Source organism: Macaca fascicularis, chromosome 4 (genome assembly GCF_037993035.2).
Source record: "Macaca fascicularis isolate 582-1 chromosome 4, T2T-MFA8v1.1".
Taxonomy (NCBI): domain Eukaryota; kingdom Metazoa; phylum Chordata; class Mammalia; order Primates; family Cercopithecidae; genus Macaca; species Macaca fascicularis.
The window spans coordinates 95,266,512-95,293,184 of NC_088378.1; the positions used below are offsets into that span (position 1 = coordinate 95,266,512).

At 40.5% G+C, this 26,673-nt stretch overlaps 2 long non-coding RNA genes across 3 annotated transcripts in view; one reads left to right on the forward strand and one right to left on the reverse strand.

Moving 5' to 3' along the window:
* The window catches only part of LOC135970584 (uncharacterized), a 77,702-nt gene extending 56,574 nt beyond the window's left edge, over positions 1–21,128 (reverse strand). For both annotated transcript variants that reach the window (XR_012434440.1, XR_012434439.1), the window contains exon 1: positions 20,932–21,128. This is a non-coding gene — a long non-coding RNA (uncharacterized lncRNA). The remainder of the gene's footprint in view (positions 1–20,931) is intronic.
* LOC135970585 (uncharacterized) lies at positions 1,422–23,992 on the forward strand. The gene is made up of 2 exons (XR_010586341.1): positions 1,422–1,514; positions 22,964–23,992. It is a non-coding gene; the product is annotated as an uncharacterized lncRNA (long non-coding RNA).
* The last annotated feature ends 2,681 nt before the right edge of the window (positions 23,993–26,673 follow it).

A 26,673-nucleotide genomic window follows, 5' to 3' on the forward strand; every position in this document is an offset into this window, starting at 1 on the left:
CCAAACACCGCATGTTCTCACTCATAGGTGGAAACTGAACAATGAGATCACTTGGACTCAGGAAGGGGAACATCACACACAGGGGCCTATCATGGGGAGGGGGAAGGGGGGAGGGATTGCATTGGGAGTTATACCTGATGTAAATGATGAGTTGATGGGTGCAGCACACCAACATGGCACAAGTATACATATGTAACAAACCTGCACGTTATGCCCATGTACCCTACAACTTAAAGTACAATAATAATAAATAAATTAAAAAAAAAAAAAAAAAAGAAAATGTGGCACATATACACCATGGAATACTATGCAGCCATCAAAAAGGATGAGTTTGTGTCCTTTGTAGGGACATGGATGCAGCTGGAAACCATCATTCTTAGCAAACTATCACAAGAACAGAAAACCAAACACCGCATGTTCTCACTCATAGGTGGGAACTGAACAATGAGATCACTTGGACTCAGGAAGGGGAACATCACACACCGGGGCCTATCATGGGGAGGGGGGTGGGGGGAGGGATTGCACTGGGAGTTATACCTGATGTAAATGACGAGTTGATGGGTGCAGCACACCAACATGGCACAAGTATACATATGTAACAAACCTGCACGTTATGCACATGTACCCTACAACTTAAAGTATAATAATAATAAATAAATTAAAAAAAAAAAACCTTAGAAATTTGCCTGATGTTCTATTCTACTATGGCTAAGCTGGCACTCAAACCACAATATAAAGTCTTTCTCATTTTTTCTTACCCTTTCCATAGGCAGAAGAGCCTCTCCTTGTTGGCACCACCCCCCGGCCCATGGGGATGGGGAGCGGCCTGACAGGCCACTGCTGATGTTCACTTAAAGCCCAAGGGCCCTTCAGTTAGCTTGTGGTGAATGCTGCCAGGCCTGAGACTCAGCCTTCAGGGAAGTGGGTTCCCTTCTGGTCCAGGGCAGGTCCAGAAATGCTGTCCAGGAGCTTAGACCTGAACTCGGGGATCCCAAGAGTCTGCTTGTTGCTCTATCCCATTGTGGCTGAGCTGGCTTCTAAAGTGCATGACAAAGTTCTGTTTATTTTTCCCTCTGCTTTTCTCAAACAGAAGGAGTTTTACACTGTAGCCACCACAACTGGGGCTGTGCTAGGTTACACTTGTAGTTAGCATGTTTCAGATGTCTTACCTTTCTGCGTCTGGCTGGTATCCAAGATGCAAGGCAAAGTTCTCTTTGCTCTTCGCTCTCCTCCCCTTAAGTAGAAGGAAGGAGACATGTTTGTTGCTGTGAGCTGTTTTGCCTCAGGTTGGGGGAGGACTGGCGCAAGCATTCCCTTAGCTGCTCAGCTGGTGTCTCCCTAGGTCACATGCCACCCTAGTCCTCTGGCTGTAAGCCCAGTCCACACTAGGAGTTGCCTAGGAATTGCAGTCCTTGTGTCTTAGACTGTCTCTCAAGTTCACCTAGAGCGCCAGAGCCCTTTGGCCTGCGGTGGTGAGGCTTGCCAAGAAACTTGAGTTCTGACTTACGGAATGGGTGAGTCCCCTCTGACTAGGTCTGCTTCAGATGCACCTTCCATGTGCAGGCACTGGCTGAACCTAGCATGGCTTTGCTTTCTGCTATGACAGGTCAGCACTGAGTTCAAGGTAAAGTACCCCAGTCACTGCACTCTCTCTCTCTCTCTCTCTCCGAAGTGCATAGACTCTGTGCTACATGGCCACTGCCAGGGCTGGGGGAGGAATGGTGTCAGCAACTCAAGGCTGTCTGTTCAACCCTTTTCAATGCCTCTGTCAACAACATGAAAAGGGCTGGGGGAGGAACGGTGTCAGCAGCTCAAGGCTGTCTGTTCAACCCTTTTCAATCCTCTGTCAACAACATGAAGTTAAAACCAGGTACTGTGATTGCTCACTTGATTTTTGGTTCTTGTGACGGTGCTTTTCTGTGTGTAGATAGTTGTGAAAATTTGGCATACCTACAGGGGGTACATATGTTGCAGGCTTCTATTCTACCATCTTACTCTGCCTCCCAGCCCCACCTCTTAATACCATCACAGTGACAACTAAATTTCAACATGAGATGTGGAGGGAGCCTTCAAACCATGTCAGATGGCAATAGAGAGAAAATATCTTGCTGACATTGTCTTGGATCAAACTGTGACTGAAGTCAACTGCACTCTGGCCACACCAGTTATGTAATACAATGACTCCGTTTCCTGACTTCAAACTTTTCTGTCACTTGCCACCAAAAGTTAGCTAAATAATAAATTGATTTTATACATGTGAGCATGAGAATGTTCAAGTATCATGCAAAGAGCATAAGAAGTTGTGTCCTTATTCATTATCTTTTACTGAGATTTAACACTGGACTGAGAACCAGGGTTATTCACTTATTACCAAGGGCCATTCTAATAGAAACAAATGGTGACCTGGCATTCTCATGAGTTTGAAATAGCTTAGTCCAAATATGTTAGTGTATATATGTGTGCATATGAACGTGTATATGTGTGTACCTCAATTTTGAAACAGTCCTGGAAAGTCTATTACAGTGGAAAGGTAAGGGGATGTCTAAGGCTGAAATGAGGAGCAGAAGCATGTTTAACAATTTGCCTTGGGCCTAGTATGACTGCAATGTAAACTCTTAAAAGGATTTCTTTTAATTATGCTGAAATTGCTTGTTGTCAAGGAACAAGTTCCCCCCCACCCAAAATAAATCTTAAAACCTTAAGCTACTCTCACTCTTAAAACAGGTTTATAATTTATTCCTTTCATTCTTAGGCCTCCTTACCTCCCCTTTACCAGCTACCATCATGTTGCTTACTTTCGGATGCCTTTTCCTAGTATCCTTTGGAATTATCCAGGTTTTTTTTTTTTTTTTTTTTTTTTCCCAGCCTGCTGTTTCCAAAGCAAACGCACAAACTCTTTTCTTCTTGCAGGAGTTTTTTGTAGTAGGCTTTCTTATAGACTATAAGAAAGTAGGTGAAAAAACACAGAAAACATTGGGTTGGTTCCTGCAAAGCCATGGAAACTCTCAACAAGCATAAACAGCATCAGTTTCTCCATTTCACTGGCATGTGGGCAGAACTGGCTGGCTGTGTCCTAGCTTCTTCCTTATCTTCCTGTCTGGTTGGTCCCCTTTACCCCTTTACACAACTCTTTCACGTCTAAGGTGAGGATGTGATATCATTTCCCCTCCTTCCTCAATGAGCACCAGGTCTCTCCAGATAATTGTGTGCTCTGCTTTAGACCCCGAGATCTGCATGGTGCCTTAGAGCTTGCTCTCAAAAGGGGCCCACCCTGGGGGTGTCTGATGTCTAAGTTCTCTTTGCTATCCAAAAGAAAAGAAGCCCAGTTATTCCCTGACATATGTAGGAAAACCATCGCCTTTCTTTCCAGGTAGCAGAAATACTGCTATGCTCCCTTGGAGATGGGGATTTTTAACTTCCATTTGCCTCTGCTTCTAAATTTCCAAAATAATAGTACTGACATTAGATCATTATTGTGAGGATTAAATGAGTTAATTTGGATAGCATGCCTATCCTGTGTGCTCTCTCTAGGCTAGCTCCTCTGTTATTTTAGCGTCTTCTTTCCTTCCAGGGAAGTATGAATTAAAAAGCGTTGTTTCAGGTTTCCTTTTCTGGCTATGAGTTTCTAAAACAAAGATTTTTTTTTTTTTCATTCTGTTTTCTTCTCCCCTCCCTATTCTTTCCTCTTGATCTGACTCTGTATCCTTTCCCCTTGACCCGACTCTAGGTTGTGCTGGCAATAGAGTTGTCCACACCCACGAGGCTCTCCTCCTCACCTATTAATAAAGCTTCCATTGTGCACCATAAGAAGGTTTTTATTAGCATAAGTAGTATCCTCAAAGGTATTTAACTATCAAAGCTATCAAAACTGCCAATGAGTCATTTATTTGTGCGACCAATATGCACAGAAATGTTTGCAGGGAAAAGACTAATCCACAAGGGAATTTAAATGACACCACCACTCCTTTTACTGGGGAGAAGACATTTCGGTTTCTGGTGCTAGTTGTTGTATTAAAAAATTATACCAAAAGATCTTGAACGAGATAATTCAGGGCATTGGAATACTGGTTGGTTGTGACATTAAAAAATAACTTGAATTTTTTGGTGTGCAATAATGTTATTGTGATTGCAATTTTAGACTGATCCTTAAACTTTTAGAAACACAAAAATATGTATGAGTAAAATGACATAGTATCTGGTGGTTGCTTTGCAATATCCAGTGTGTGTGTGTGGGAAAGTGGGTGGAGGTACACATAAAACAAAATTGAGAATGAATTGATAATGGTCCAACTTGGGTGACAGCTACACTGGAGCTCATTACACTCCTCTCTCTACCTTTGCCTATGTTTAAAATTTTCTATGATTAAAAATTTAAAAAGAACTATTCTATGTCAAAAGCAGAAGAACCAAGTTAGATCTCTGGTTTCCTCCTATTATGGAGCTTATTTTAAGTTTAAATTCCAACCAAGTGTGTATGTGGAGGGGTGGGGGTGGTAAGTCTTCCTTCTACACAGGCTATATCATCCACGTCTTGGACATCAGGGCTTTGGACCCTGTGGTTATGCTGCTCTTCTTACAGCATAGCTAAAGGAAACGATATTTATGGAAAATAAGTCTCATTCTACTTGATCTCGCAGAATCATTTTATATCATTGACACCTACTTTCTCCTTTCTTTCTAGTCCTTTTGCAAAACACCCATTTCTCCTTCAGTCTCTCTGACTCTGTTTTCTGTAGCTCCTGCCAGCCATCAAATAGGTTGTACCTCTTTGTTTTGTATTTGGTCCTCTTCTTTTTCTCTATGTACCTTTAATTGTGAATCTTCCTAATTCCAGGGGTTCAGCTATCATTTCATTCATTTAACTGGTGTTTTATTCTGCTTTGATTATATGACTTGGAATCTACTTTGGATTGTTAGACTTGCCGATAATTAATTTGTTCATTGATTAATTCATTTATCAAACTTTTAAGAGCTTCTACTATGCACCAGACACCAGGTTGAACACAGAAGATATGGAGCTGAATAAGAAATGATTCTTCTCTCAAAAATTTCACAGTAATATGCTAATGTTTCCTGTTTCACAAGCTCTGAACTCTTTCCTAAGATCTAGATAAATGAAATTGCCAACTGGATGGTTTGCTTGCTCTTCAAACTAGCATGCCAAAAAAGAGTCTAGATTTACCCCTCAGCCACCCCTTCTCACATTTGTCTTTCACCATTTCTATTAGTGTCCTCAGCACCCCAGCACCAAATTATCTTCCTCCTTTTCTCTGTCTTCCCAGCCTTGATTCCTCCTCTTTCTCTACACATACCCACACTTTAGTTAATAGCTCTGTCCTGAGCACACCCAAACTCTTCCCAGTCTTCCAGTATCAAGACTTCACTTTTAAAACCTGCTTCCTTGCAATGAGTTTGGTGTAAATTAGGATGCACATTGTGACAATATTAACTTTTATTGTCAACTTCTGTTCCTACCATAAATGCATTTTGTAATGAATCTTCTCTCTATGGCTGTCCATGGAGGATATATTATCATTTTGTTTTATATGTGAAGAAATCAAGTGACTTGCCCATGATTATACTACTGGTAAGGGTCAGGGTCAGAAAAAGAGTTTGCCAGTTTCCCAAGTATGAATCCTTTTCAGTGCTTGACAATTGTGAAGCAAGTTCTTAGCTTCTCTCAGTAGCATTTCCCAAAGGGTGTTCCTTGAGATGCTACTTGATGCTATTCAACAAAAGAAGAATCCTACAGACAAATGAATTTGGAAAATGATAAGAAATTAAAACTGGCTTTTTTTCTTCTAGTTTCTCTGAATTTTTAACATGCTAATGATGTGCATTGTGAATATATAATGTATAATATTTTATATAGCACTTTCTAAAGATGACCTAATAACCACAGAACCATTATTTCACAGCCTCTCTCAAGACTTGTTTTATTCAGAAGAAATCAGAGAAAATGTCTTTTAAAGAAAGGGAGCTTGGGGTCACAGCACTAGTTCATATTCTCTTAATTTCACTTGACATGATAAATCTTCACCTTAATATTTCCTGGTTGGCCATTCAACAAGTTTGTTATGAATTCAGTTACACATCAGTTTTAACCTTTGTCAAAAGCTTTTCTTAGGAGGCTCAAGGAGGTCCTTTACCTTCTGGCAGAGAACTAGTGAGTCTGTGTATACATTCTCAAGAAAATCATATAATTAAATAGAACTTCTACTTCTTGAACACTTGCTAAATTCAAGACACTGGGGCACTTATTTCACTTAATCCTCAAAACTATTCTGGGGAGTAGGTACTACTGTGAGCTCTATTTCACAAATGGGAAAATAAAGGCTCAGTAGTACATGCAAGTAAGTCTATGACCACCATAACAGTGATAAGCTTAAGGCTCATCACCAAGTCTCTCTGATCAGAGCCCATGCTTTTAGCCTCATATTCTTATATCCTGACTCATTATCAACATATTTAAAAATAGATGAATCTGATTAAATGATAGAAAAAGAATGTACCAGAAGACAGCCATGTCTGTATCCACCTAATGATATTTACAGCTCCTAACACAGTGCTTAGCATGTAGGAGGTGTTTAAGAAATCTCTGTTGAACAGAAATTAAGTTGAATGACAGTATAGAGCCTTATAAGGGAGGTATATAGAAACAAGAGAACACACTTTGAAAAAAAGCATCAATTAAACTACATAGTATCTTCATTGTGAACATGTGAAGAAAAATCACATCACTCCTTGGAATGACTGGAATGATTTTGAGAGCTACTTGTTTCACCAGGGTCATAATTTGCCTGTTGGCTTGTTGAGCTAGAGAACGAGATGCTGCAGCTAAGTTGTCATCATCGCCTCTCTTTGTTGTTGCTCTTTTATTACATGTTTCAGTTGCAGCAGCAGGGATGAGTCAGGCATACTTACACAATCTTGAGTTTCCTGAAGGAGAATTGCCTGTTAGTCATATATCAACTACTCACCTGCCCAACCAGTAAAGATTTAACCTTAGATATTGGAGCAGGTGCACATGTCAGAAATGTAGACAGAGGATAAGCAAAGAAATAAAAATAACCTGTAAAATCATCTTCTAGGTAACTTATTCAGCTACAACTGAGACAAATTACAAATGTTATGATCTTGTCTGCAAAAGGAAGTGGATAGGTGTATTTAGATGAGTTTCTTACACTGAGATAAGTAAGATAAGTTAAAAATAATGAAATTTATGTGCTGGGGTGATGACTAAAGAAGGAAATCCTAATTAACCAGAAGAGTATGGATGGTGTAAATTGACAAGGAGGGATAGAATTGGGAGGCCTAAGAGTTAGATAATTAGGAAAAACAACATACAGTAACAAAGAAAGAAGGAAATATCTAGTTGAACAACTTGAAACCGTTCTTGTTTGGTCTCAATATTAAGCCTATTCAGGTGACTCCCTGATTCAGCAAGATGGGGCTCAAAGTTGAAGATGTAACACAGCTTCTTACCTCCTTTCAAAGTGTTTTGGATTTCTCATGAGTCAACTGATGATACTCAGAGTGTGGTGCTGACGCCATTCCCATTCGTGTGTCCATTAAAGTAAACACCAGTGTGCACAGTGATCAATTTCACTGTGGGAACATCTGTAATCTGTTTTATTTTTACTTATTGACCTTAGTTTACCCAGACTCTTTATTCACAGGATTCAGAAGGTGTATCACACTAAAGTTAATGAAACTAAGCAGCTCTTATTCCCCCTTCTTCATAGCTCCTAGCATAGCCTGAAACATGGTAAGCACTTACAAAATGCTTGTTCAGAGAATGAGTAGAGGATCTAAGTGACTGAAAGAACATAGAATTAAAACAACCACTATTACATTTTGGTTTCAAAATTTTTCTTTTCATGAGATTAACTGTTCTTTGAATGGTTTGAGGTTCTTACCCCCACATAACCTTTTATAATCCAATATAAAGTGGAATTACCAGATTTAAGGAGTTTACATCTCCACTGGGGCTATGTTATAAGCTGCCAAATGCCAGTGAAATGGCATAGAAAATACCATCAGAATTCTGATATATTAATATTGCTCTCTAGAAATACACCAGTTCATTCAATGAGTGCCTTATGTTCCTCTCCTAACATAATCTTATACAAATAATAATACAAATATTTGTTAGAAAATTACCTTAAGAATTTAGTCTAAGTTGTTGATTGGAGGAGTAATTAACATCAGATAACATCACATCTCCTGGGTTTCAAATTTGCTATGTTTGCTAAAAATTCAGATTCCAGGGCCCCATCCCAGTACTACTAGATCAGAATACCCAGGAGCTAAGGCCTGAAAATGTGTACATTTTAAAAGCTGAGAAAGATTTTGGAATCACTGCCCTCTCCTTTGTTACCTAAAGAATGTTATTTCTTTTTTTACATATATTTTTAATTTTTAAAAAATTATACTTTAGGTTCTGGGATACATGTGCAGAACGTGCAGGTTTGTTACATAGGTATTAATGTGCCATGGTGGTTTGCTGTGCCCGCCAACCCATCATCTACATTAGGTATTTTCGCTAATGCTATTCCTTCCCTAGACCCCCACCCCCCGACAGGCCCCAGAGTGTGATATTCCCCTCCCTGTGTCCAAGTGTAAAGAACCTCATTCCTAAAGGAATGAGCTATTGAGACCCAGCACCTCTGAGCTCAGACTTCCAGTGAAGAAAGGACAAAGCCCATTCACCCTTTGGTTGACCCTTCCATATCTTCCTTTGATGCTTCCTTTTTATTTCTAGCAAACATTTCCTATTTGGTTCTGCTTGGAGGCATACAAACAGGCCTCCTCATGTACTCAAGTACCAGCACCGTATGTTGGAAAGAGTTGAATAAGGCAGATGTGAGTTTGCATATTGGCTCTCTCTATGACCTTCGCCAAGTTACTTCAGTTCTTTAAGCTGACATTTCCACATCTGTAAAAATGTGGGCAACAATAATAACCTTATAGGGTTACAGTGAAGATTAAATGAGATAACAAGAGATAGAGCCTGGAATATATTATCTTATGTAATTATTATTGCCTTCCTTATGTGTTATTTTTAAAAGTGTGAGTACCTAGTGTCTCAATTTCCTGAGCAAATACCTACCACCCGACTTTGTAAGATTACAGATAGGGCTAACATGGTTACAGGATCCAGTGTATCTGCATAGCAAGGCTAAGAGACAATCTATTTAAAAGGGGGCAACTTCCAGGGACTTTGTCTTGAAACTGTAAAGCAAGACATTTGCTTCTGCTTAAATTCTGTGATCTTTGTTTGCGTGACTTGAAAGAGACTAAAAGCTACCCTTTTCCCTAATCACCCCTTAATACTGCCATTGGTGGTAGGGGCCCCTATCACCAGAATTCTGTCATTAAAATCTCTACCTTGCCTTGACTCCACTAAAGCCAATGAGTGTGGAGATGGTTGTGATAGACACAGTCTTATTCATTCTTTCAACAAGTAATCATGGAACACCTACATTACAGAAACTGTCCTTTAAGGAACTCAGATGTAAGCTGGGAGTCATCTCTGGATTCTAGAACCCATGTTCTGGCTCCATTCTACTGCTCTAGACACCATCTCACGTCATTAAACACTAAAAGCAGTGTTTTGTAAAACAGTCTCAGGTATATCAATCCCTTATCGGCTGGCCCAGACCTCCAGACATCCATTTCCTAAGTTAAGAGAGGAACTAATATTCCAAGACTCAAATTCCATAGTCTTTGCTGAGCATAAGCACTGCAGCCATCATCTCCTCTGCGATGAAGTGGTCATTCTCTGAGGGTAGGAATAGGTTTCCTCTTTGTTTTTAATGCCAAGCCTGCAGTGTATTTCACTGTCAATTCATTTAAACTTATTTACTGGCTATCAGGCACAGGCACAGGCACATCACAGAAGACAGATAAGCATCTCCACCTTCCAAAACTTGCTGTCTACATGAATATTCCTTGACAAATTATTTGGGATGAGTGGGGTCTCTTTAGCATGAAAATGACAACATCTATCAGTGTTTAGTGGTGAGTACAGCCCAGGGTTAGACATCAACTGTCAACTTAGGCTGTTGTACAGAGGCATTTTTGTCATTGTATTTTTAAGTGAAACAAGGGAAACTCCATTTCCGCTATTGGGAACAAGGCCACTTTCTTGTGCAGGCCCCCACCGCAGCCCTCCAGGAGAAAGTCGCTGAGGGTGAGCTCTTTCGGACGTGCCCTTTCCCGGGTTGGAGCCGGCAGCTGCCACCCAGTAGGGCTTCCGCTCGGAGTGTGTGAAGTCCTTGGCGGCCGCTAGAGGGAGGCGAGAGCCTGAGGCAGCAGCGCGAGGAGACGCACCGCCCAGGCCACCCTGGGTTCCAAGACCCACCACCTCCCGCCCTGGCTCAGCAGTCACTCAGTTCGATTTAGAATGCCCTGGAAACAGTTTCACGCTAAATAGCGTGAAAACAGAGTTCAATCAAAGATAGGGTTGCCAGGTAAAGTACGGCAGCCCAGTTAAATGTGAATTTCAGATAAACAACAAATACAAATACTTTTTAAAAAATCGTTATCTGAAATTCATATTAAAATAAAATTCAAACTGGGTACACTGGACTTTCATTCACTAAATCTGGCAACTCTAACCAAAGAGCAAAGGGCCCTTGGAAAGAGTGAAAGCCCTTTTAAGGTACAGAGGAGGGAAAGACAATATTTACTACCTCTCTGTTAACTGAATCTTGGAAAAGTATTGCATCATGTAGACTGGAAGAGGCTGTTCTTGTCCCAGTCGGCAGAGACGCAGCCACGCAGCCTGCGGCCTTGTCTAGGAGAGATGTGAGGAAAGGTCCTCCCCTACTTTGAAAACTTCCTCCTTTATCTTCTCCAAGGCCGAATGCATTGCTAAAGTCCTCTCTGTGTTCATTCAGGAATTTCTCCTAAAGATGCAAATATCAGAAGAAGAACACAAGCAAAGCAAAGAACACGAGCAAAATACAAGCAAACACACACACACACACACACACACACACACACACACACAGAGAAAAATACATAAAAAAAGAAAAACACAAGTAAAGAACAGAAAGAAAAAAAAAGGCCGTTGACTTTTCCAGAGGGATTACTTGGCAGCTTGTTGGAAATAAGTACCAGCCTAGGAAAGCAGATTAAAAGCCCGGGTGGAGAGGCAATAAACAAGAAGGGAACAAAGCATCAAGATGAAAATGAGGGCCACAGAAGGAGGCTGCCGTTACTAATGCTACATCCCTGGTTAACAATATTGTCCAGGGCTGGAGCCTTTCAGAGGGTGGCTCACATCTAGTTAATAGAATGACAGCTGAGCATCTGGAATGCTCCATCGCGATTGCTATTCATTGGTGATAATAGTTTTCGCAGACTGAGCTCTACCGTCCTTCGGTCCGGAAGTGGGGATTAATTACAAGGGGCGTGTGCTCACCAGCAACTAGCTCCTCTCTCTGCACTGCTTGCTGGCTTTCCCTATTCAGAGTCGCCAAAGGTACGGGCAATACTGAGAAGGTTCTTTGAATATTGCCACAAAGCTCATAAAAGGAGGCATTCCTCCTTTGCTTCCTTTTTCCCAAGGTCACTATCAAGCAAAAACTTCCTATTTGCACGGAGAGGCTGCCTCAGCCTCTGAGAGGAGGCCATGTAAATTACTGACCTTGAAGACACTGCGCTACCCTGCGGCACTGCAGGTCTTTAAAAAAAAAACAAAAACAAAAAAAGCCCAAAAAACCAATGACGCTAATATCAAATTAAATCAGCAGGGGGCACAATTTCTCCACAATGTGTTAAGCTTCTTTTTCTGATTAGAAGGAAAAATGCCTAAGCTGTTTCTTTGTGCTGTTTTGAATCGGCGTTATCCGATAATCCAAACATCAAAATGTCATGCACAAATTCATTTTCCACAGAAACAGGCAATATAAGCCATCCAAAGGGAGTTGGCAAATTTACTGACAGTGCCTTGCTGATTATATCATTTCTGCATCCGTGAGTTTTTATTTTTTTAAATAAGCAACCATGGGATGGGTGTGTTCAAAACTGTAAATACAAGCAGTGCTATGGAACCTGTGGCCACATATTTACTTAGATTCTGTCTCTAGAAACTCCCAGCCTGACAGCGACTCCCGTTTTCTGGGTATCTAGGAAAGATGTCGTCTATTGATTTCATCAAGAATTGCAGCAGATACTTTCAGGAGCTGTGTTTTATAGATGTCCTGCACATCTTCCAACACTTTGTGCACTCATAATGCCTCATAATCCAATTTATTATATTCTCTTTTTGATTTGCTAAACAGGAAGAGAAATCAATGACTTTGTTTCTTAGGGTTTCCATACGTGTGACATGGAATGATCCAGCAATGCCCAAGTGTTGGCTCCTGTATTTGTACCTGGCCCTGGCTCAGTGCTGTTTGATGTTACTCTATTTCTCTTGGCATTCATTTTACCACCTTTGGTGTGGGGTGGGGGGGAAGTGAGGAAGATCAGAAGAATTCAAGAAATCTTATCACTAGAGGGTTAAAGAGTTCTTCAAAATTATTACTGTTAAATGCAGTATTAATAACAGACTACAGTCATGTAGAACTCACTGTGTTTCAGGCTTGATTCCTTTGTATTTATTAACCCATCAAATTCCTTCAAGACAGAGAAGGGTTAAGAAATTTGCTGAAATTCATTTATGTAATAAGTGAGGCAGAAATTTAAACACATGCAGTTTGGCTCTAAACACTATGTGCAAGGTGTAGGATTTAAAAGTTTTAACTTTTAATAAGTAATAATTCACAGGTGGATTATTAGTTTTTAATTCGTGGATTTTAAAAATTAAAATGGTATACGTTGAGTTTTGTTTCTATTCTATCCACCTGGTCGGCCCCCCTCCTTACAGTATACCTTTCCAGTACTTTATGCAGTTGCAAACCAAACCAAATACATATTCTTTTCCTCTTCTTTATGACACTATAGGCATCGTAATGGGTTCACTATTCTGAGCTTTTCTTCTGAACCATCTATCCTGAATACCTTCTCACAATATAACAGACAAGGTGTCCTCATTCTTTTTCAGCACCTAGTATTCCATTTTGAGGACATACTGCACTTTATTTAACCACTCCTCTCTTTATGGAAATGGGCTGTTTCTTAGGCTGTTACAAACAATACCATAACACATCACTTGTGCATGTCATTCTGTAACTGTGCAGAGATTTCTACAGGATAAACTCCCTGTCCTAGGTTAATTGAGTTAAAGGATGAAAGCATTTGTAATACTGTATGGAAATTGCTACATTGTCCCCTCTCAGAGCTGTGTCACTTGGGTTCCTCCAGAAATGTCGAAAGTGCCTGTTTTCCCACAGTCTCTCTAACAGAGTATATTACTGAATTTTTGGATTTTTGCCAACATGGTAAGTGAGAATGGCTTCTCACTTATCATTTCATTTGCATTTTTAAAAGTATGGGTAAGGTTGAGTGTCTTCTCACTAAGGATCATTTTTATGTGAACTGTCTGTTCATGTCCTTGCTCATGTATCTTTTGGCTGATTGATCTTTTTCATCTCAATTTCTAAGGGTTTACATATTAAGGAAATTAATCATATTTGTATGATAGGAGTTGCAGATATTTTTCTTGCTTTGAATTTGCTTTTTACTTATGTCTTTGTTTTGGACCATAAATGCACTTTTTATTTTGATGTGCTTCGGTGGAGATATACAACTTAATTATGTTATTAATTCTTCATGGTTTAAATAGTTTTTTGACAGCCATCAAGGAAGGTATAAATAGATTTTATTCAATGAAAACATGTTAAGAACTTACTACTGTGCATTCTACTTTGTGCTCAGTGTTTGGAACAAAACCGTTCCCCTGGAAAATTTCCTAATGTAGTGGGTGAGACAACTGTCTAAGTAAATAATTCCAGTGTGCCAGTGGTAAGCATTATAATAAACACATGAAAAAGAAAGTTATTTTTAAGCAGCATCTTGAGGGATATTTAGGAGTTATGTGGGAGAGAAGGAAAAGGTAGGCGAAGTTCTCATAGCCTAGCTCCTGAGGGAATCCCAGCACTTTGGGAGGCCAGTGCAGGCAGATCACAAGGTCAGGAGATCGAGACCATCCTGGCTAACACAGTAAAACCCCATCTCTACTAAAACTACAAAAAATTAGCCGGGCATGGCAGCGTACACCTATAGTCCCAGCTACTCGGGAGGCTGAGGCAGGAGAATGGCAGGAACCCGGGAGGCGGAGCTTGCAGTGAGCCGAAATCGCGCCACTGCACTCCAGCCTAGGCGACAGAGTGAGACTCCGTCTCAAAAAAAAAAAAAAAAAAAAAAAAAAAAAAAAAATTGCCAAACACAGGCAATAATCCCAATTATCTCTTACTTAAATAAGAGGGGATATAGTAGTACTCTTACCTGAAAGAAATTTATTTTATTTGGAATACTGCAAAGGTGAGTAAGCTTATGGTGGCGTCAGACTCTCAACATTCACCTAATGTCATTTTGCTTCTGAACATTTGATGTTGTCAGGTAAGAAAAGAAAGGAGTTCAGGGGCTGGTGCATTTATAGTCCTTAATTGTGACAACTCTCAACTTATTTCTTTCAGATTAGGCTTAGAGTTTCTGAAGAACTGGAAATTGTGTTTGCAATGCCCCAGTTATTCATTGGTCAGTTCAAATATGAGACATAATTGATGTGCAAGCAAGAAGAGATAGCAGAGTCAGCGACTGACAGGTCTTTCCTACTAAGCTGGGATAAGGGACTGGGACTGGCAGCATTGGTTCAAATGGCAGATACAACTTGTTGACTATCCACCTTATACTCTTATGTCCCACCAATGAAACTCATGTTTGGTTCAGAAAGGAAAGGAGACCAGCCCAAGTGTGTACTCTGACAAGTCTGGTCTAGTGTAGGCCAATCATGCTGATCTAGCTCCTCTTTTTCAGAAACTGGTTTTTTTCTTTTTGAAGCTCAGGGTGTTATGATCCTGTTATGGCCAATAGTGCACAAGGTGAAGTCTGCTGGAGTATTTCTGAGAGAGCTTTTGCTTTCATAATAAAGCAGACAGATGATGATTCCTGCTTTCACTGCTTCATCTTGCCTTAAATGCAGATGTGATGTGATGTCCAGAACCAGAACAGCCATCTTAGGACCAAGATGACTGAGGAATTTTTGCAGTGGATCAGCCCTGACATCATGTTGCTGACTTAACAGTTGCCTGTGTCCTGACTGCTTGGTATGTGAGGAAAGGAAACATCCCTTCTTTCTTAAGCTGGTTGAGTTTTCTGCCGAGCAGCCAGGCAGTCACTAAGCAGTAGCATGAGGGCTGCTGCTAGCTTTGCTGGCCGTATTTCTAGAGATTCAGCTGGTTAAGGAGACAACAAGCCAAAATGGATTTAGCTAATGTGTAACTCATATAGACAGCATAAAAGATCAGCATGGTCCCAGCACTTTGGGAGGCCGAGACGGGCGGATCACAAGGTCAGGAGATTGAGACCATCCTGGCTAACACGGTGAAACCTCATCTCTACTAAAAAATACAAAAAACTAGCCGGGCGAGGTGGCAGGCGCCTATAGTCCCAGCAACTCAGGAGGCTGAGGCAGGAGAATGGCATAAACCTGGGAGGCGGAGCTTGCAGTGAGCTGAGATCCGGCCACTGCACTCCAGCCTGGGCCACAGAGCGCGATGCATCTCAAAAAAAAAAAAACAGATCAGCGTGGTGCCAGCTACCTGCAGCCATTGTTCCACAGGATGACAACAAGCCAAGGGGGGAGATGATGGGGAGCACAAGCAGTGGGTCACTCCTCACCCTGTGACTGAGAAGTCAACAACGCTAGGCTCCAGCCAAGCACTATTATAGTCTGCAACTGTTCCCGAAGAAGGGGGACAGATGGAAAGTCCCATGCTTCACCAGAACCAGGGAAACAGATGGGAAATGACCTTGTGACAACCTCCCACAAGGTGGGGAGGTGAATGGCAACAGCCTTGACAGCACCACACAGAACTGCCATTCATGCCAAGTTCCTGAGAGCATGACAAGGCGTTCATTCACCAAGACAAGTCAGGCTGCAGCTGAGCCTCACCTCCAGGGCCTGTGTGGAGACCTGCAAGAGTGCCAGGGAGCCATTATCTTACAAATTGCAGATAAAAGCGTTTCTAATTGAGAAAACTCTTATCCCAAGGAGGTATGAGGGAAAGGAACTAAGCTTATGGAAGAACAAAGGTTTTCCAGAGGAATAGTACCTTCTCTTTATTTTTTTCTTCTTTTGCTGAAATAGATCCCAGTATCTCATAAGTCTGATTACTAGGACACTTCACTGTACACAAAGGCAGTGTTGAAAGCATTTCCAGACATTTCCAAGGGCAGATGCCAAGGTCACGCGTGAGTGTGTCTGTGTGTGTAAATGTGTGTGTGCTAAGCGTTCATTAGCAACCAATCTCATAGACCCCAGCACACCGTACCAACATGCTTCCTGCAGCTGCCCTTCAGAAGTGATGTGTACAATTACACATTCAAATTCATCCCCAGCCACCAACACTGATTTCTTTCACTCTTATTTCCTAAATACATAATGCAGGTTTTTAAATATAAAATTCCAATGTTAACAAGCCTTAAAAGAAACCATTTTACAGCCTTTGCCTTTTCAAGCCTGAAAGAAAAGCTCAAATAACTACAAGTGCAAAGCACAGGTAACATTGCTTCTTCATTTATCCCTTCAAACCACAAGATGTGGGAGATATTACTGTTATTTGTGACATTCATGTCATATCACCTTAATGTCCGGAAGTAGAATTTATGATGTCTGTATATGATTCATCCTAGCTACCTACAGGGATAAAAATGAGATGACTTTATTACTGTGGAATAGAACAGATGATCTTAGAGCTGAAGGGAACCTAAAGATCCCACACTCTAAGCCTCTAATTTAATTTTACTAGTGAAGGTAAAGTGATTTACCCAATAGGCTCCTACTATGAACCCAAAACAAAAGCACACATGGAAGTCCCTGGGCTGCCCCTCCACTCCCACCCATGCCCGGTCCTACACCCTAAAGTGTCTGGGAGCATGCATGTGAATATGCTAGCCTGCACAATCGTGCTCTTCTATACTAAGCTCTTTATGGTTTTTTTAGCCCCTTTTAATCATTGTCCTCAAAAGGCGATGCCTGAAAAAAGTCTTTAAGTTCTGATTTGCAACCCTGTAAAATTGATCCTGCTGAATAAGCTACTCCTTGTGATCTTTAGAATTTGCTAGGAAGACTTGATTAACTTTCTGAAGTTCCCAAAGAAGGGACAGATTCAGGAACACCAGTTGGGAGAAGTGGAGGAGAAGAGGCAAGAGGATGGAAGCAGGGGATTAGTGAAAGTCTAATACCAAGTAGTGAGCCCCTGCCCAACTCAACCTCCATTCTCTGGTGACCAGCCTTAGCTCTCTGGCTAGGAGAGTGGAGGATGCTCTCTGGATAAACAGATTGAGCAGGAGAACAGACCTACAGATGCCAGTATTTTAGGGTCACTCAACAAAATGGCCATCTCTACCCATAATCCCACAGTGAAGCTAACCAGGAAACAAGGACTAGCCTTGAACACAGAGCTTCACTCCACTCTCAAGGGGCTCACTCTTATGAGTAAGGACTGACAAAGAGGAGCAGATGTCAAGGAATTCTTCAACAAGCAAGGCAGAGACAAAAAAGGAAAAACTAAAGAGGAACTCAAAAGATTCAGCAACTATACGGCAAGAAAAGTAACAGCCACAAACACTTTATAACCACATTCCTCAGAGGGAGACAAGAATACACTATATCCATAAAACAAGAACTGGTAGGCTCTTGGAAGTTAACATTTGAAAACTGAAATCAGTAGAATTGCTAGGAGATAAATTTAAGGAAATAGACCAGTGAGCAAAACAAACAAAAGCCCCTATAGATTTCTAACAGGAGAACAGAAAAAGAAATAATAAAAAAAATAGAGGATCAAACTGGGAGATAGATTTAATTAAGAATTTCTGAAAGAGAGAAAATGGAAAGGAGGTAATTACTAAAGAAGTAATAAGCAACATTTCCAAGAACTAAAGGATGTTGGTTTTCAAATGCATATGAAAGCCCAGCCCCCCAAATGAGGAAAGGCCAAAACCAAGTGTTTCATGGAGACTGCAGTAGGGCTGGTTTTGTCTCCCTGGCAACTGCGCACTGGTCACTGATTAGTTCTCCCGTTTCTTGCTGGCACTGGACTCTGTTCTAAAATACAGGCCATGTGTCTGGGACTGGAGAACGTGTGAATTCTTAGTTAAGCCCAGACTACTGCAACTTCCAACTTCCTTGGAGTTGAACCCTGGGTCAGCTCAGTTGCTAAGGACCTGCTTCAATTCAAATGGGTCCTCTTGCCCCTCCATTTAGCTAGGACCAGACCCGATGATTACCCCGTCCGCAGGGTGCTCTGTGTCACTCTGTTCACCAGAGAAGACCCTAGATAAAGCTGCCAGCTTGGTTGGATCCCTTTTATTCTGTGATTTGGAAGGCAGGCCACCCCTCCCATGCATGTTCAATGGCAAAGTTGGTTCCTGATCTCAACCCTGACTGTTCCTAACTTATCCCTTTTCCCTGCTGGCCTCTGTACCCAACGGCTTAGCCTAGAGTGGTTATTTAAATGACATCTCATTATCTTATAGTTGAAATACATGCTGAGTATTGTCTGGGCCATATATTTGAGTCAGGAGACACTATAGGCCTTCAACTATATGATCTTAATAAACGAATTAATGAATGAATGGATTAACAAGATTACATTCCTGTAGAATTTGTTGGCATAAAATATTTTAATGAGTTTCTAACTAAACACATAAGCCAGATCACCCAAATGAGGTCATTTGAGTAAGAGAAGAGAGAAACCAGGAAAGCAGCACAAAAGCAGCCGACAATGCTCCCAGCCTTACCTTCTGCAGGTATTTACTGAGGCCCACCATGGGTCAGGCACTGCCATAAGCACTGAGGGTGCAATAGAGGGTAAGATAAGGCCCTTCTCTTGTGGAGCTCATCTTCCAATAGGGCAGACAATAAACAATGAATACATTTTGCTCACCTGTTTTATTTCAGAGTATGACTATTTGCCAGACAGTGCTCCCAGGGCTTTCAATAGTAACTCATTTAATTCTCACAATCTTATGAGAGGCACTATTAACATTCCTATTTTTCGGAAGAAGAAACGGAGGAACAGAAAAACTAAGTACCTTCTCCAAGGTCTTCCTCCTCCCGACCCCGCCCCCCAGCTGTCAAGTCACAGAAGCAGGCCGCACATGCAGGCCGCCAGCTTCAGGTCGTAGGCCTTACCAGCTGCCAGCCTGCTGGCCTCGGGCAGGAATAGGCTTTGTGGAGACAGCAGAGTGAGGGGCTAGAACGCCATGGGGTGCATGTGCCGCTTTAGATAAGAAGGTTAGAGAGTGTCTTTCTCAAAAGAAGGCATGCCTGTGGCCCTCTGTGTGCTTTGGAGCTCAAAGGAATCTGCAAAATCGAGGACAGTGAAACTTTCCCCCTTCCCATCCTCATGATTAATTTAAAAAGAAATCAGAAGTTTCTTGTTTAGCAAATGATGTCTAACTTCTGAAATTACGGCAGGGTCGCAGTTGCCAGGAGTGGCATCCACAGTTGCCTCCAGGAACAGTTGCCATGGCTTCTTGGGAATATTTTTATTTCCTCTGATGACTATGAGTTAGATTCTGTAGGTGACACAATTCTCACCCATTTCAGCTACGTGATACACTTCTTTACTTTTCTTTAAAGGTGTTAGTTTATTACTCCGTGACTGTTTCTATCCTTATATTTATCCTCTCTATTTGGAATTTTTTTATGATTGCTCTAAAACATCACATCTGCAGGAAACCAGTCTCTACATTTCATCTCTTTGGGTTCTCATCATGCTGACCAGTGTCTAAATTTTATTTACATCACTTGGTAACAAAATGGCAGAACTAAAGTGCCGAACCTTTCTTCAGCCATAGTGTACTTTCTGCAATTGGAAGACCCTTAGAAATGCACTGTTGGCCGGGCGCGGTGGCTCAAGCCTGTAATCCCAGCACTTTGGGAGGCCGAGACAGGCGGATCACGAGGTCAGGAGATCGAGACCATCCTGGCTAACACGGTGAAACCCCGTCTGTACTAAAAAATACAAAAAACTAGCCAGGCGAGGTGGCGGGTGCCTGTAGTCCCAGCTACTCGGGAGGCTGAGGCAGGAGAATGGCGTAAACCCGGGAGGCGGAGCTTGCAGTGAGCTGAGATCCGGCCACTGCACTCCAGCCTGGGCGACAGAGCGAGACTCCGTCTCAAAAAAAAAAAAAACAAAACAAAAAAGAAATGCACTGTTACAGTAAATATGATGAAGGCTTTCCTGGAAATGGCATGAGCAGAGTGGTAGAAGCTAGCATCCTTATGTAAACTGATTTATTCACTGTTAAATGCCATACATTTTCATTAGGTGATCAATAGAAATGACATGATTGTTCAAATGCTCAGCCCCGATATTTAAATTCTTTCTCCTTAATCTTAATGAAGGCATATATCACAGCAGTGGAGTGGGATGACATTTAAGACACTCATACTCTGTGATTAGACATGGATCATTCAGAGGTTAGGCTTCAGGCTAGCCACGATCCTGACATGTTCTATATAGCAATCGTGGTAATTACAAAACTTACAATAATAAGAATAACAAATGATATCTTAGTTTTTAGACTGCACCTTGAGCTTCTTCTCAGCCTTGCATTACATAATTGGTAGTGGGGAGGAGCTTCTATTACATGTCAGGCCCTGAACACAAGGAGTGGGAGAGAGGGTAAGGGGCTTCTGGGAAGATGAAAATTGCAAGGAGGCAGCTGGAAATAGAATCTAAGTTTATTAATCAAGGTTCACCAGAGAAACAGAAACCATTGATTTATTTTAAGTCATTAGCTCACGTGATTATGGAGGTTGGCAAGTCCAAAATATGCAGGGTAGGCTGGAAGACTTGAGACCCAGGGAAGAGATGATGTTGCAGTTTCAGTCTGAAGACAGTCAGGAGGCAGAATTCCCTCTTCCTCTGGGGACTTCAGTGTTTTCTCCTAAGGCCTTCAGTGGATTGAATGAACCTTACCCACACTGTGGAGCATAACCTGCTTTATTCAAAGTCTACTGATTTAAATTGTAATCTCATGTAAAAAAAAATACCTTCACAAAAACATTCAGACTGCTGATTGACCAAATACCAGGGTATTGTGGCCTAGCCAAGTTGACACATAAAGTTAATCATCACATTAAGGGTCAAATTGAAATCATCCAGTCCCATTTTATAAACCAAGCAAAAATCCCTATTACTCAGAAATTCATCCAGTCTCTGCTTGAACACCTCTCAGAATAGAACTCTCAACATTTTTTAAATTATGCACTTTTATACTGAAAGAGAATCAGACTGACCAAAAATCTGTAAGATTATTAAAATTGACATTCATATAGCTTTTACCTAGATTCACCCACATATTCCCTCTCCTCATATATATATATGTATGTGTATATATATAAAATTTCTGTTTTTCTTCATATATATTGCTGAGCTGTAAACAAGTCCAAGCTTATACCACTTGCTGCAAAATAGCCAATAAGTTGAGAGACAAGGTGTTGGGGAAAGGAAGGCAACTTTATTTTGGACAGCCAGTAAACCAAGAATATAATGTACTGGTGTCCTAAAGAACCATCTTTAGTTAATAGAATTTTAGGCCGCGTTTATGTTAGGGGAAGGCGAAAAGGGAGAAAGTTGAGATCAAGAGGTGATCAATGATCACAGACATATGGGTGGCAACAAGGGTCTCAGGGAGGGTTGTGAAACTGCATTTGGTCAGGTCACAATGCTCCTATAAATCTTTAACATAGCATGGTTACTTATGTGTACACCATCCTTGTCTCCTCAGGGATTTGTTTTGGGAAGGGACTATTATCCTTGCTTTAAAGGTAAACTGTAAATTCCTCCCATAATTAGTTTGGCCTATGTACAGAAATAATCAAAAGCAGTTAACCTAAATGATATCATTGTGCAGGGTGCTGGGGGCACTGGTGGGTTTAGGAGCCAAGTGGAACTAGTCATGCTAGACCTGCTTTCACTACTACAATTTCTGCACTGTTGAAGGTCATTCCACAGTCTTGTGGGATTGGGTACAAAAGAATTTTGTCTCTCATCTGCCTATTTCTTGCTGGACAAGGTTGATGACGAACAAGTTGATGAGGGGCGCCTGTAGAATAAAATCATTTGACCTGCCTAAGGAAATATTCCTTAGTGCTTCTTTTAGGAGCAATGATCATGGACATCTTCTTTCTTGCTTTGATAGTTTTAGTCAAACTCATGCAACCTTTGGTTACACAATACCTAGTTAGTTTTACTAGTCTGTAGGCCACCAGGACAAAAGAAGAATATTAAGGCCCAATTTAAGAATGCTTTCCAGGATTAACTGAATTCCACTAGGGATCCCAGAGAATAGGTCTATAAACAAGTCCCCGAAAGTGCCCAGATTAATTCTGCTTTGGTGTTCTAAGGTTTGTTGAAGTCAGGTAGCCTATTGTATAATTTTATTAATATGGGTCTCTACTTTAGAGGAGGAATTAATGTAAGTGCAATAGGTGGCTTAACCTAGGGAGGTCATTTGGTCAATAGAAATTACACTTGTAGGCTTGTGGGTCTTTATTATTTCTTTGCACATAATGTGTAATGCAGTGCTGAGTAAGAAAGAAGCATGGACCTCTGGGTACGAAGTTATCAATCAGACTCTGTAGGTGATTGGAGAAACAGGCTTCAGGTTGGTGCAAGAGTAATTGCAGTTTTTGCATTGTTGAAATTTGCCGTTTGATATTGGAATACATTTTTAAATAAATGTGGTTATGTTATTCATCATTTTAATGCACAGTTCTCGCTTTTTTTTGTTAATGACTTATTACTTGCTATTTGTTTTATATTTATTATAGACGATGGAAATGAAGTCAGACAAAAAGCAAATTTGAGTGATTTTCTTATTCGAGTTCAAAATGGGTCATAAAGCAGCAGAGACAACTCTCAACATCAACACGCATTTGGCCCAGGAATTGCTAACGAATGTACAGTGCAGTGGTGGTTAGAAGTTTTGTAAGGAGACGAGAGCCTTGAAGATGAGAAGCATAGTGGCCAGCCATCAGAAATTGACAATGACCTATTGAGAACAATCATCAAAACTGATCCTCTTACAATTACACTTTTTTGCTGAAGAATTCAGCATTGACCTTTCTATGGTCATTTGGCATTTAAAGCAAATTAGAAAGCTGAAAAAGTTCAATAAGTGGATGCCTCATGAGCTGAGTGAAAATTTAAAAAACTGTCATTTTGAATTGTCATCTTCTCTTATTCCAAGCAACAACAATGAACCATTTCTCAGTTGGATTGTGATGTGCTATGATAAGTTTATACAACACCTGGTGATGAACAGCTCAGTGGTTGGACCAAGAAGAAGCTCCAAAGCACTTCCCAAAGCCTAACTTGCACCAGAAAAAGGTCATGGTCACTGGTGGTTTGCTGCCGGTCTGATCGACTACAAATTTATGAATCCCAGCAAAACCATTGCATCTGAGAAGTATGTGCAGCAAATTGATGAGATGCACCAAAAACTGCAAAACCTGCAGCTGGCATTGGTCAACAGAAAGGGCCCAATTCTTCTCCATGACAACGCCTGACTGCAGGTCACATAAACAGTGCTTCGAAAGTTAAACAAATTGGGCTATGAAGTTTTGCCTCATCTGCCATATTCACCTGACCTCTTGTCAACCGACTACTACTTCTTCAAGCATCTTGACAACTTCCACAACCAGTAGGATGCCGAAAATGCTTTCCAAGAGTTCACTGAATCCTTAAGCATGGATTTTTACACTACAGGAATAAGCAAACTTATTTCTCATTGGCAAAAATGTGTTGATTGTAATGGTTCCTATTTTGATTAATAAAGATATATTTGAGCCTGGTTATAATGATTTAAAATTCATGGTCTGAAACCACAGTTGCACCAACCTAAGTAAAATTGTATACAGTTTAGGAAGACAAATCTGGCAGTGGGAGAGTTTAGCAGAAGAGGCAATAGATTGCGAGATCCTAACTAAAGAGTTGTTTTGCCAAGCAAATGAAAATCCCCAAAGGACAAACATGGCTTTATTCCAGCAAGTTTAATTGATGAGTGAATATTTGACAGCACTTTGAATGGCCCTGTCAACTTGGCAGCAAATCAGTGTTCAAGTCCTTGTTTTCTCAGTCTTCGGAGGACACAGTCTCCCAGTTGAAAATGATCTAGCGCTACATCTGTGGGATGAGTGGTCCTGCTAGAAGCAAACTCATGAACAGAAGTCAGTATAATGCCCAGAGTCTTAACATATTTGGCAATTGCTAAATCTCTTAAAGCATCAGTTGGCGGTCCCACTGGAGCAGACACCTCAAATAGCCTACCATAAGGGACTCAATTTGAGTCTACTTCAGAGAGCCACTGTAATCCACAACAGGGCAACCAGCAATGACTTATCCCAAATCAAATTCATTTCTTGACATATTTTGACAATGCTTCTTTTGAGAATATGGTTCATCTTTTCAGTTTTTCCCATCAATTCTGGTCTCCAAGATGACAATCTAAAGATTGCACTAAGGGGTAAGTCACAGTTTCCCTCAACACCCCTGTAACCATCATAGTCTTTGAATCATAGGATAGATGGGTGTTAACTACAGAATATATGTCCCTCCCATATTAATAGGAAAGGCAGTAAGTTTATTCTCCATTGTCAGTTGTATCTGGGGTTCCTGTGTGGATATAACAGGTTAGCTAAACATACATACTTAATAGGTTACAGGAAAAGCTATGATTATTCATGAACATGGTTCTGACACATGCATATTGAACAAACATGCATGTAACATATGATCTATGTTTAGCTTGCAGTGGAGACTTAACATTTAAATGTAACCAGTCTGGGAATAGACCAGTCCCATTAAACAGCTGCATCTTATTTTAGGAGATGGCATGGCAGATGGGCTTTCAAACAGAAGAAAAATAAAGGTTATTGTTGGGAACAATCTATAAACCAGTTTTCTTAGAGTCTAGCAGGTAGTCAATTGAGGTGATCAGATGTAAGACTTAAAAGCATCTTTAATTTTCACCTGTATCACAAGGTATAAGATTCAGCTTGCAGGACCTCGGGAAAAAAGGTAGTAGCAATTTCATTGAATCAAAGTCAGAAAAACGAACACATCAGCCTTTTGTTGTTGCTCTTACCTTAATATATTTATTGCATCTTGCTGGGAATTCTTTCAGAAGCCTGCATTCTTCTAGTGGAGTTTGTATTTGGGGATTTTGCATTTGGTGCTCAGTCACACTGCCCTATACTTTCTAGATTATGATAATTTCTCAACCAATTGCAGAATTTATCATGAGAGGTAGGTTAGTGAGGTTATTTAAAATTTTATTCTTCCTTTTTAACTTTCTTTATTTAATTCATTTATCTATTTTATATTTCAATAGTTTTTAGGGAGCAAGTGGGTTTTGGTTACAGGGATAATGAACACATCAGCTTTTTAGAGTCTAGTTTTATTTCTAGTCCAATGGCACAATCTGCAAAGTTATCAAAAACCTGTATTCAAAAATACTCACCCAAGTCCTTTACGTGAACTCCCCAAAAGAAGCATGTTTTGAACTGTAGCTGCTAATAAAATGCTTTTTGAGAAGAATTAAAGTAAAACAATAATTGAGAGTGATAAAAGTCTTATGACAGTCATGGTTAAAAGTCCATACAACAATTTAACATAAGTATTATTACTGATAACATATACTGAGACATATCAGAATTATAGGAATCTCAGATAATTTTGGAATACATACTAATAACACATTTACATAAATATAACCCAAAGAAAGTTAAATACAATTTTATGTTTTACAATGCTTCTTCCATGATTTTAATAGGCCTAATTGACTCAATATGTCCCTCTTGGACCTCTAAACATTTAGTTTGAGGTCATAACACTGAATTTAGAATTTGATTTTGGAGAATTCATCAAATATCAAAGATTTAAAACATTTGATATCATAAAATAGTATTACAAGTCACTGTAAAGTAAGTCATTTAATTAGCTAAAGTGATAGCTCAAAGATTTCAAAAAAGCAAAAATCTTATTTTAACATAGGAGACTGTTATTAGTCTGTTCTCTTACTGTTATAAAGAAATACCTGAGACTGTGAAATTTATTAAAAAAAGAAAAGAGGTTTAGTTGACTCACCGTTTGGCAGGCTATACAGGAAGCACGATGCTGGCATCTGCTCAGCTTCTAAGGAGGCCTCAGAGAACTTAAAATCATGGCAGAAAATGAAGGGGGAGCAAGCCAGAGAGAGAGGGGGAAGTTCTACACACTTGTACAAACCAGATCTCACAAGAACTCATTCACTATCATGAGGACAGTACCAAAACGATGGCACTGAACCATTCATGAGAAACACCTGTATAATCCAGTCACCTCCCACCAGATCCCACCTCCAACATTGGAGATTACCATTTGACATGAGATTTGGGTGGGGACAAAGATCTAAACCATATTGGATATCCATCTTAGAAAGACTATTATAAATAATTCACTTTTAATTATCGCCAACTTAATCACATACAGAATTATAAAT